The following is an 8547-nucleotide window of genomic DNA, read 5'->3' as shown; positions in this document are numbered from 1 at the left end:
TTTTCTACATATGGTTGTTAACATGGTTTTAATGCATATTAATTAAATGCTAAGTTTTAATTTTGCATCAGTGTTTGGTCCATAACATCACTTTTCTGAACCTTTCCACAATCTCCATGCTAGTGTCATTCCAGCGTCACTCTGACCGCCTCCTTGCTCAAGATCCCGTACATGTACCGTACAGTATACACGGCCACTTCGGATCCCAGGCATGTTTACTGCACATGCTCATGTGCCATCTTGGATTTTTCAAATGAGGCAGTAGCAGTACACTTTAGGAACCGAGCATGCACAGTACCACAGCTGGGACCCAAAGTGACTGTACGTACTGCACATGCGCAGAATAATCATATGGTAATATAATTAATATGCAGCAGATTTTTTTTCTGCAGTATGTGGATGGGATTAGCCACAATCTCATTTACTTTGCAACTACTGTAAGACACAGTGCTTTGTTACGTAGCATTTTGCAGCAGCGTGGGGCTTTAGCCTAAAACTTTACAGGGATAAATATACATTTATTTAAATCTATCTATTAAAATGTAAGGGAAGATTGAGTTGACTGTGTGGTGTTTTTCTGCCACAGCTATAGTATATTTCTAATTGCCAATGCCCTGAAACCACTACATCCCCTTAAGATATGATGATTAAGCCTAATTAACAATAGCCTGGTCTTAAAGGGGTTGTCCAAGTCTGACAATTAATGACCTGGAAGCAGAGGGCTCCATACACAGTGCAGTGACTGGGAGCGCTGCTGTTATAGCTCAGTTCCCCTACACGTGACCAGAAACAGAACTGCAATAATGTAACCAGGTCCCTATTTGGTTTACAGAGCTCACCATCCTTTGTATAAGCCCCTGAGCAATAAACACTGGCACATCCCTTCCCATTTTTTATTTTTGCGTTTTCGTTTATTGCTTCCCATCTTCCGAAATCCACAGCTTGTTTTACTTTTCCATCCACAAGGCTGTATAAGGGCTTATTTTTTGCAGGATAAATTTTATTTCCTAATGGTACCATCTAATATTTCATATGATATGGGCTGGAAATATGGGTTCTGTTTTATGTCATTCACTGTGCAGCAAAAATGACATGTTATTGCTACTTTGCAAGTATGATTATAGCAATGCCAAATTTTTACAGTTTTTCTTATAGTTAAACAACATTACAAAAAAGTTTGAAAAAAGAATCTGCTTTTGTGAGGCAAGTTTTAGTTTTCATTGATTACCAACTTGGAGATTGCTTGACATTTTGATCACTTTTTTTATTCAAATCTTTTAGGGAGGTGAAACAGCAAATAAATTGTTGTACTGACATTTCATTTTTCTTCTCATTTTCATGTTCACTATAAGGGGTTAAATATTTTATACATTTAGAGTTCATTCATTTTCAGGCTGGGGATGGTGAATGTGATTTGAAATTTTGTGTGTGTGTGCATGTGTGTATATATAATATGCATTTTTTTGCTTTTACTTTTAGACCGCTTAGGGTCCATTCACATGGAGGAAAATGGTGAGGAATTTGGTGTGGAATTTTTCACGCTGAAAAAAAAGCCTCCTATTGATTTCAATGGGTTCTGCAAGCTTTTTTTTTTCCACTAGCGGAATTTTCCACTATAATAAGCCGGGGAGACACAGCGGCGATGGTGCTCACTCAGATACTGAGCTTGCATCATATTAAAAGTTGTGACATCTGCCATACTATTATACCACATGTTGGAAAAAGGGTTAATCTTACTAGAGGCAACAATGTCCCCTGTGGCTATAGCCATATTCACATGTCAGTATTTGCTCAATTTTGTATCTGTGTTTGTAAGCAAAACCAAGAGTGAGTCCAAAGCAGAGAGGAGCAGTTTTCCCATTATGTATTTTATCTGTTTATGTTTCACTGTTAGTTTTAGCTTACAAATACTGATCTAATAGCAAAAATGACAGGAACATTGACAGGACAGGGCCAGTGTTGGAATTCTGCAAGGTAAGTTCTTAAAAAAATCTATAAAGCTAATTCCTACATGAAATGGATCAAAGCACCATTCACAAAGAGATAAAAGAAAAGCCTTGTATTTTGTAACTCTGACTCGACATCATGTCAATGTACTAAACAACTCTTGTGGTAGCATTTCCTTGTTTCACTGGACTAGATCTTGTCCTGGATAATGTGATGTCTATTTACTCTGTGTAAGGTAATGTTTATTTATATCCTCAGTTCCTTCTCTGAAACAACAAGCAGGCGCATTGAGTCATCCTAGCTATATGGTCTGTGAGCTTTCTATGAAGATAGAGAAGGTATGGCTAAGATGACATCACACATACTGCAGATTCCACAGGGACATTACTCATGGTGCTATAAAGAGGCATGGAGTAATACCTACACACTAGAGATTTGCATGTGGAAATTACCTGCTCCGAAGACTTAAAGAGGAGCTGGTTTTAGTAGATAATAGAGATGAGCGAACAGTAAAATGTTTGAGGTTCGATATTCGTTTTGATTAGCCCCTCAATATTCGACTACTCGGATCGAATATTGAACCCTATTATAGTCTATGGGGGGAAAATGCTTGTTTCAGCGGTATGCAACGTTCGATCAAATTATACTTACCAAGTTCACGAGTGAGGGTCGGGCTGGATCCTCCGAGAAGGCTTCTCCTTGCAGCGTCCCCACGGCGTCTTCCGGCTCTTCATTCACTCTGCCAGGCATCGGGCCTGGGCAGAGCCGACTGCGCATACCCGCACTACAAGCAGACATGCGCAGTCGGTTCTGCCCAGGCCCGATGCCTGGCAGAGTGAATTCAGAGCCGGAAGACGCCGCGGGGAAGCTGCACGAAGAAGAGTTCTAAAGGTAGGAGAAGAACCAGCGTTGATTTGCCGACTGTATAGCATTCGGCCAATCAATGCTGGTTCTGCATCAAACTTTTACATTTGAATAGCGAGTGGTACTCGATCGAGTACGAGTATTTCGAATACCGTAGTATTCGATCGAATACCTACTCGATCGAGTACTACTGGCTCATCTCTAGTAGATAATCGTAATCCTATAATAAAGTATTTCTGGAGTATCTTTCCTATAGCTATGCCCTTTGCCGTTCCTCTGTTATAAGACTAAAAACTGAACAATTTTACAACTGGGCATTATCATTTCGGGATGTCCTTATAATCTATGGACCATCACTACTGAGAGTCATTTCAATGGGAACCTCCGGAGATTGCCAAAGTACAGTGCTTGGCCATCTGTGGCAGCTTCCATTGAAATGAATGGAGCTGCATCAATTATTTCTAACCAAATACTTAGTTCACATTGGAGTACAAAACACCCACCTACATGTTTTGCCTATATTTATGTGGAATATCTGCAGATTTTGAGCTGATGCAGCACTCTTTCCACCAATATATCTGTGGAAAGAAGTTTGATACATCCTTTCTGATATTTGAGGTTTATTCTAAATCCTAAAGTATATACGGTAGCACACCTACTCTCGTTGAGGGAGAACGAACCATTAAAGTTACCGGTACGTGGCCGAATTTACGAGAGAGGAGATACAATTTACATCCTTTCCAGTGGACAGGCTGAGGAATACTGCAACTGCGCTTGTTCTTAATTTTAACATGTGACTAGTCAGTATTATTTCAGGCCACATTATTGGCTAAGGGCTTCTCTCTTTTAATACACACCATTATCTTATTATTATACTATATTTTTTATCCCATTACCTGTGAAATAATATTTGGTGGGAGAGAACCTTTATATAGAATTTAAATATATAGAAGCCTGAAAAGAGAACAACTATTACCGGTAACTTGAAAAATGCATATACATATACACACATATATATATTTATATATGAAAAATAGACATATACAATACATGTACTGTAGGGTGGACTCTCTCAGTAACAATGTTTCCAGGAGAGAAAAGCTCTGTACACATTGCTTGTTGTGGTTCTTGCAGCTCAGAGAAGGTAGTCCCACATTTACAATGAAAGATGTATTGCATAATGGAAAGTCACATACTATAAGAATATATCACAGTTGTTGTGTCAGGTAAATAGCAAAGGTGCACATTTTATTGTACTCCATTAGCTGAAACACCACGCTGGCACTTGTAGAATCTGCATAAGTTCCTTGTATTAACCCATGTCCCCATTCCTCTCCAGTCTTGTGATATGCAATGTTACATTGTGTACTACAAATACGTATCGGGCAATTTTATGAAATAAATGATGGTATTGCTTTGGTATCATATAGGGATCACTACTCATAACCTATATTCAAACACAAAACTGGAACAGGCCAGATGGTTATCGACACTCAACATATCCAATTACAGGTTCAAATATATAAAATATATACCTTTATTAACACAATGTTAAAATTATATACATCAATATAGAGAAATACACATATACTGGACAGATGCAAAACACCGTATAAAACAGTACACATAGATGAATCTTAGTGAAATAGTATTGCACATATATATAGTAAGATGAACTACACCTGATGCAACCTCCACAAACAATTTATTAAATAATCACACTACCCGAATGCAGCTAAACTACTCTCCTAGTATTGACTAAGCATGTATATAGTCATAATATCCTGATTGCAGAAAGAACACTCTCCTTAATTCCACATAAAGTCAGAAAATGACCAATAATATGTATTTCCGAAGCAGGAACAGGGATAAACCCATGTTTACAACATATTGTCATCAGGGAGGCAGAGCCGCAGGTATAATGCACACATAATGTAAAATACAATAAGGATAGGTCTACATCAAGAGGAAATATGCCATCTTACCCATATAGAATCACTGTGATGTAAAGCAAGAACACCTAGTGTCTGTTTGTAAGCCCGACGCACGTTTCGGCACGCTAAGCCTTCTTCCGGGGGTGGAGTTTTCTTTTTCCTAGAAATGAATATATATTTTTCCCTGTTCTTGGGATACTAGCCGGACATGCTGATGCTGACGATGTGAAAATGGAATCAGTGACACCAGCGGTTCCATATACTGAGATTTGTGGATGAACGGACTATTTGTGTTTTCATTTGAAAACATTATTTTATTGGATGATAGTTTTTTTGTATACATTGGGGTTTTTGGGATACATATTTATATTGAGCTTTTATATTTATTTATAACTTAATAAATATTTTATAGGTTTGTTTTGATATTTTCACCTGTTTGGGGTCCCCCCCCCCCTTTTTTATTTATCACAGTCCAATGATGATTTAATATATTCACTATGACACTATGTCACTTTCACTTTTCATTCACCTTGTTGTTTATATTCACAATTGTCAATTGTTGACACTTTATATATGCAGCTTTTGTGTAAAATTTCTTCACATTTATATATACAAATCACTAGTTTGCAATTTACCTCTTTGTCTAGTTCACATTTCTTTTTGCACTTTTTTCATCATTTGAACCTGAGTCTTCAACATCTCCCTGGTACATGCTCAATGCATTTGTCCAGTACCACAAATTGGCTGGGATAGCGATGTGATGAGGCATCCTTATATTCCTACATTTGGTCCGCGCTGGTAGAATGTGCATATGAGTGCGCATGCTCCTGCTGGCTGGTTGCAGTCACGTGGTGGGGATGAAAGCGAGGCTTGGTTTTCTTACCACGCCTCGCTTTCGGTCTTTCACTTGTGTGGCTGTCCCAAGCATTGAACAGTGGGCATGCGCCGCAGTCAGTGTCACATGACTACCTATACCACTCGTACGTCTCTTTTCTTATCGGCACTACTCGTACCATTTTGACATGTTAATGCTGACGACGTGAAAATGGAATCAGTGACACCAGCGGTTCCATATACTGAGATTTGTGGATGAACGGACTATTTGTGTTTTCATTTGAAAACATTATTTTATTGTATGATATTTTTTTGCATACATTGGGGTTTTTGGGATATATATTTATATTGAGCTTCTATATTTATTTATAACTTAATAAATATTTTATAGGTTTGTTTTGATATTTTCACTTGTTCGGGGTCCCCCCCCCCTTTTTTTAATTTATCACAGTCCAATGATGATTTAATATATTCACTATGACACTATATCACTTTCACTTTTTATTCACTTTGTTGTCCATATTCACAATTGTCAATTGTTGACACTTTATATATGCAGCTTTTGTGTAAAATTTCTTCATATGTATATATACAAATCACTAGTTTGTAATTTACCTCTTTGTCTAGTTCACATTTCTTTTTGCACTTTTTTCATCATTTGAACCTGAGTCTTCAACATCTCCCTGGTACATGCTCAATGCATTTGTCCGGTACCACAAATTGGCTGGGATAGCGATGACTACCTATACCACTCGTACGTCTCTTTCCTTATCGGCACTACTCGTACCATTTTGAATGGTGCACAGGTGTGCATCATTGTATACACCATGTGTTGAGATCAGGAGTCTTTGATTGGTTGGGTTAATTATTTCTAGGATATTTAAACCCTCTATGTCCCACATAAACTCCACCCCCGGAAGAAGGCTTAGCGTGCCGAAATGTGCGGCGGGCTGACAAACAGACACTAGGTGTTCTTGCTTTACATCACAGTGATTCTATATGGGTAAGATGGCATATTTCCTCTTGATGTAGACCTATTCTTATTGTATTTTACATTATGTGTGCATTATACCTGCGGCTCTGCCTCCCTGATGACAATATGTTGTAAACATGGGTTTATCCCTGTTCCTGCTTCGGAAATACATATTATTGGTCATTTTCTGACTTTATGTGGAATTAAGGAGAGTGTTCTTTCTGCAATCAGGATATTATGACTATATACATGCTTAGTCAATACTAGGAGAGTAGTTTAGCTGCATTTGGGTAGTGTGATTATTTAATAAATTGTTTGTGGAGGTTGCATCAGGTGTAGTTCATCTTACTATATATATGTGCAATACTATTTCACTAAGATTCATCTATGTGTACTGTTTTATACGGTGTTTTGCATCTGTCCAGTATATGTGTATTTCTCTATATTGATGTATATAATTTTAACATTGTGTTAATAAAGGTATATATTTGAACCTGTAGTTGGATATGTTGAGTGTCGATAACCATCTGGCCTGTTCCAGTTTTGTGTTTGTATATCTATGTTTGTGGTTTAAGACATGCTAGGTTTGAAGGGCTTAATGAGGGAGGGAGGTAGGATTGAATTATGATGGGTTATACCTATTCCTCCAATAGACGTGCTATACTTTTGGTATATTTATTCATAACCTATATTGTTTTTGTGCAGTGAACTCTTGTAGGTAGATCAGACTGGAAAAAAAAACCTCACAAGAAGACTAAACAAACCATTCCCTGGGTTTTGTGCAAAAATGTAAATGATGAGTTGAGAAATTGTACATTGTAAAATGTGAGAGGCATAAAAATGGCTGCCTGTTCAATAAATGTAAAAAATGTAAGCAACTTTTGAAGCTCTGTACAACACAAGACACAAGTATTATATATAGCACATGGTAAATGGGGGCTTCAATACACATTGTTAGGATAGCAGATGCAGTCAAGAGTCAAAGTGAGAACCAAAACTAGATACACCTATTAAAATGGTTAACACAGCACCTTGTGTCCAAAACCCCCTGGGCCACACCAACTCCAACCCCACAATGGTGTTCACCAGAGCTCCAGAGGGTGGGGATGGAGTTGGCAGCACTGCTGGGCAGAGCAGCACACGTCCGGAAATGCCAAACAATCAGCGCACCACAAATCACAGTAGAACCAGACACTGAGATCTTTTACCAGCAGATGTTTTTCAAGTTGCTGTGTTGGTCGAGGGATCCAGAAGGCTGAGGCAGATGGCAGTAGAGAGTAAATCGTAGTCGTATGGTCCGGGTCGTCAACAAGAGCGCAAAGCAGTACAGTGGGAAATTCAAAGGGAACATCAGGCAGGCTGGGTCAATAACAGGAGCAGTAGCAAAGTACAAAGTGGAGTTCAGGGTGCGGGAAGCAAGCCTGGGTCATTAACATGAACAGGCACAGTACGAAATCAGGAGGCAGAGGCAGGGTCAAAGGTCAAGGCAAAGGGTAAAAAACACAGGCAATCAGGACAGAAGGAACGCTTGATACTAGAACCAGCGAGTACAACTGAATAGCCAGCGGTGGTGCGGTCCGCCGCTAGGCTATAACGAGAAGTCCTCCCCGTCCAGCACAACGCTGTGGAAGTTCTGGCCTGCTTCTTAAGACCCGGAAGCAAAAATCCGGATTGCAGTGGGGGAAGTGCCAGCAGTCTCCGCACAGCGCTGCAGAGTATGTAGCTTAATAGGTATAGATATCTCATATATAAACAGATTTACCAATCTCTCACCTGCCACTTTGTACGAATGTGGGAAGGAAGTGAGGATATTCATTATAACCCAAGCTAGGTTTCTAATCATTTCAAATTGGCATCAATGTCAGAGATATCCGCCATGTCCTGCACTTGTCGGGCCTTTATTAAGGCTAGCCTACAACATGCCAGTTTTAATAAATTTGGACCATTGTTTCAAATTTAGTGAAACTTGGATTTTTTTTTTAATTATATAGTTTT

Source organism: Leptodactylus fuscus, chromosome 2 (assembly GCF_031893055.1).
Source record: "Leptodactylus fuscus isolate aLepFus1 chromosome 2, aLepFus1.hap2, whole genome shotgun sequence".
Taxonomy (NCBI): domain Eukaryota; kingdom Metazoa; phylum Chordata; class Amphibia; order Anura; family Leptodactylidae; genus Leptodactylus; species Leptodactylus fuscus.
The sequence above is the reverse complement of the archived record's forward strand: the minus strand, read 5'-3'. Positions refer to the sequence as shown.